This window comes from Notamacropus eugenii, chromosome 3, assembly GCF_028372415.1.
Source record: "Notamacropus eugenii isolate mMacEug1 chromosome 3, mMacEug1.pri_v2, whole genome shotgun sequence".
NCBI classification, from domain to species: Eukaryota; Metazoa; Chordata; class Mammalia; order Diprotodontia; family Macropodidae; genus Notamacropus; species Notamacropus eugenii.
In genome coordinates, this window is record NC_092874.1 from 272,480,705 (window position 1) to 272,485,178 (window position 4,474).

Sequence of the window (4,474 nt, forward strand, 5' to 3'; positions counted from 1 at the left end):
CAGAAGAGTTACGGCTTCTTAGGAGGGTGTAGTACCAAAGAGTCCCTCTGGGGTATAATGACACAACATGGTGTGGATACGACCATGGACCCAACTCTGTCCATGTGCAAGAAGGTTGAGGTTCGCCCCCCACACTCATGAAGATGTTTAAAGATGTTACTATGTTTTCCTTAAGCATATATTCTTTACCTGAAGTCCACTCACTTAATTTTTTATTACTATTTCAATATAATTGGTTTCCTTTGTAATCTTGTATGTTTTATTTATGCATGTAAAAACCTTATTTTGAGAAGAGATGCATAGATATCATCACATTGCCAAAAGGGGTTCATGACATTAAAAAAACGCACATTAAGAACTCTTTCCTTGGAGAATCTTTAGCCATATCTAACAGTGATCACCCCACAAAGTGATATTGATGACCTTCAAAGTAGCAAGAGTTGTATAGAATGGCCACAATGTGAAGGAGCTAAAAGAAACCAGTTTTTTTGAGGTTTTTTGGAGGGAGACTCTTCAGGAATATAAATCCCTTGCACCTAGGCAATAAATTTCATAGAGGCAGTCTACACACTTGGATTTCTATGAAGGGGAATGGTGACATTTTAATTTACAATCCCCTTGGCTGAGCTATACTGATATTGACATAAACATCAATATGGACAGATAAATATACATATTTATCTACATAGATTTAGATATGGAGTTTTAGAGCCCAGTGACTTCTGTAGGTCCTGGTCTGTAATCTTTAGATTTTTCTATCACATACTGATGTATACAGGACAGGGATAGTGACTGAGCCTGTGATTTCAGTGGAATAGGGAACTCCCTGGTGAGGAAATTCTTTTCCCCAAGGAAGACCAGCTCTTTAACCCAGGGTCATATCCCAGTAGAGGGGAGAGCAAAAGTCTTGATTCTTTCTGCTCTACAGCTCTCTATATACTAAGAAATAATAAAAAAAAGTGTGAATAATTGCAACTCCAATACTAAAGTAAGGGGACAACCCCTCCCAACCTCCACTGGACTCATAATCATGGTATCTGGGTTCTCATTTCAGTTTTGCAGGTAAATTACCTGTGCAGTCTTGGGCAAGTTCCTTATGTTCTCTGTACCTTAGTTTCCTTATCTATAAAATGGGATGACTGAACTAGGTGACACCTAAGGTAACTTCCAGCTCTAAATATATGATCCTATGTAAGACAGCAGGAAGAAGTTTATTAGAATTTTCAACCACTGGAGAAAGCAAGAAATCCTTAAAGTTTTTAATCTGAAACACTAATAAGGGTCTCCTTTGCCAATTCTTAAGAACAAAAATGCCTGAATTTATGATATTGATGACATTTTCACCAACTTATGCAAAAAAAAAAAGTTGCATTAAGTACTTGAGTCCATTAAACTGCATTTGGTTTAGACTCTACATTCCTGGTGGGGACATGCTACTGCTTGCTTGGGTCAGATATTCTTTGCCTATTTCATTTCCCCACCCAGAGTATCTAACATTCTCAGTATTAACTTTCTGGAACTAAGCACATAATTGGCTTGATGTATGTGCAACCTGCCAAGATGACTAAGAAGAGACTCACAGAAGTGCTCACGGGTTAAGTGGGACAGCAGATTGGATGTTCATAGAAGTTCATGGGAAAAAAATTTCCTAAGCCTTACTTCTTTTTTGATATATTTCAACATATGATGAATTTAAAGGAATAATGAAAATGATCTTGAGAATAAGATAAATTCAGTTTTTTTTTTAAAATTTCATTTCTCCCCAACTCCATTAACACAATAGCAAATGTGACTGGATTGTTTCTACTGGCACCTGATTTGGTTTTCCTCGCACAAGACTCAATAATTCCCTTTTCCATACCTTTGTACTAGCTGTATCCCGTGCCTGGAATGTACTCCTATCTGAACTTTGACTCTTTGAATCTTTTGTTACCTTCAAAACTCAACTTAAATGTCACTATCAATTAATTCTCCTGATCCCTCACTTCCTATCAGCTAGAGTTCCTTTTTCCATAAATTTACTCCCTATTTATTTTGTACATATGTATGTAAGCTCAAGCAAGGTGGAGTTTTTGTTGTTTTCTTTTTGGATTTCAGTTTCCCAGGTTCAGGTGAAATTTTGAACATCAGAAGGTTCAATCTCTTTTGAACCCTGGCAGTTCACAGTTGTGCTGAGTTACATAGGGTGTGATGCCTTGTGGTTCTGAGCCTATTAGTTGAAAACTATACATACTGGGAGGTTGGTGTTTTGTTTTGGGAGTTTTGCTTATGAGAAGAACCTTTTGATTCCTTGGATGGGACTCTACATAGCCATTTGTTAAGAGCCCCCTGACTACGCAAATGTTGCTGGTGCTCCCCATCTGGTGGTGTATGTATGTGGTTGTAGTACTTTCTCAGACAGTTAGAGCCCTGTCTGTTGATCTTTGTGCTAATTTCTCTATTTGTATTTTCTCCATATTCAGGGTGTTAACCTTTCCCTTGAACTAGTGAATGATTTATATATGTTTAATTAAAGAAGGATTATTAATTGCTTTAAAGCTGTCTTTCCTTTAAGATCAAAGAACCTATGCCAGCAGACCGTCCTGGGCATGCTAGAGTCCTTACTAATACAATGTATTTATGTACATTCCATCTTCCTTAATAGAGTATAAGCTCATTGAAAGCAAGGACTGTTCCAATTTGGCCTTTGTGTCACCAGGACCTAGCATGTGCTGCTTACAATTGTTACCTATTGATTGATTGATTGGGGATACTTCTACTCATGTGCATAGCTCATGGTTTTCTGGTCAGAACAAAAATGGAAATCCATTGATATCTCAAAAAGACTGAATTGCCACAGGAAAATGAGAGTTGGGGGGAAGTAATGCAGATACAGCTCAGATTGCAGTCTAGTAATTTCAGATCAGAAATATGAGTCAAGTGAATCCCAATACCATGATACCCATAAGGATATTTTTCCCTCTGAATTATTCATACAAAGGACTCCACTCTCTGCTTTGATTCCATTGTAGAGACCTGGCCTCATTCCTATTCAATCAGTATGGAAGCTGTGCTGTCTATCTGTACTCCTGGCTGGCTCTGAAGTAACTATTAGGATTTATAAATATTTCTGAATTTAAAATCAAGAAATATTTTAGCCAGAAGAGAACTCAGAGATCACTTAGTCCAAACCCTTGATTTACGGATGAAGAGTCTGAGGTCCCAAAGAAGTTAAATGACACATTCAAAGGCATATAGCTAGTCAGTGGCAGAGCTAAACTGGTCAAGATTTTCTGTTTTCATTCAAACTGAAAACCCCTTTGGTGGCTCCACAATAAATGAGCAAAAAACTGATGGGTCTGCTTGTCCTAGACTTGGACATTGACTCCTGCTGCTGCCTCCAAGTCCAGGTTGCCTGAATATCTTGGAAATGAATATGTCCAACCTCTTTCTGACCTTGACCTTCCTGCTTTGGGCTACCTCAAGGCTGCCTGTGAAGGCCTACAGTGGTGACCCTTGGTGTCCTCAAGAAGACTTCTGTATATTGGATAGGGTTGTTGTCACATTAAAATTCCTGTCCATCCACAGCTCAACCACACCCTCCCTCATCTGCAGTATACAATCAGGGTTATTGAGAAGTTCAAATGGCCCCAAAGTTCCTTACCATCCTAGTTCAGGAGAGTCTCTGTAGCTACTGATACAAAACCCAGTCCAAGAGCCAGAAGTATCTAGTTGCAGCACACCTACTGGATGACCAGCTGCATGTCACCAACCCCAGTTCATGAAGACCTGGAGTAGCCTGAGCCCAGCCCAGCAACTGGGTTTCAATCAGACCTATGCCACTGGCTGTGGTTACCAGTATAACACTACCTGAGTGTCCCTTGCAAGATGGAGAGTAACATTAATTGCCTAGGAACAGATTCACAAATGTCTTCCTCAGGTGAAGGCTCCTGCAGCCTCCATCTGGCCTGTCTGCCAAGCAAGAGTGTCTTCTGCTCCTGGAAATACCTGAACACTGAGGTACCGCAGGAAACAACCTGAGCTGGCCCAGAATGCTCTTCTCTCCATTCTAAGAAATCATGGCCAGTAAAACACATAGAAACCAAACTAACCCAGCCTGACCCAAACAAACAAAAAACATGCCACCCACTTAGCAGGTAGTAAATAAATAATTCTTGTTTATAATGATGATAACAATGATGAAATAAAACTAATACTGGGTCCACTTCATTGTGTATTCTACATTAGTATAACTAAAATCTCCTAAACCATGATATCAGGAATGGAATTCTAGTGCCTAGGTGCCATAGCTCCCTTTCCTCCACTAAGCTTCACTCAAGGACAGCTTTATTTTAATAGTGGCTAATTACTTGATTGGAATAACTGAACTCCTGAAAAGGCCAAAGAAGCAGAACTGAGCAGCACATTTGTTCCCAGCACCATACTTCTAAGGAGCTGACCAAATGAAGTATTCATCTCGTGGAAGATCCCACTG

The 4,474-nt window shown here is 39.5% G+C and overlaps 1 pseudogene; it reads left to right on the forward strand.

The window, feature by feature from the left end:
- The first annotated feature begins 3,409 nt into the window (after positions 1-3,409).
- LOC140531533 (metalloproteinase inhibitor 1-like) lies at positions 3,410-4,020 on the forward strand (annotated as a pseudogene).
- Positions 4,021-4,474: the final 454 nt, after the last annotated feature.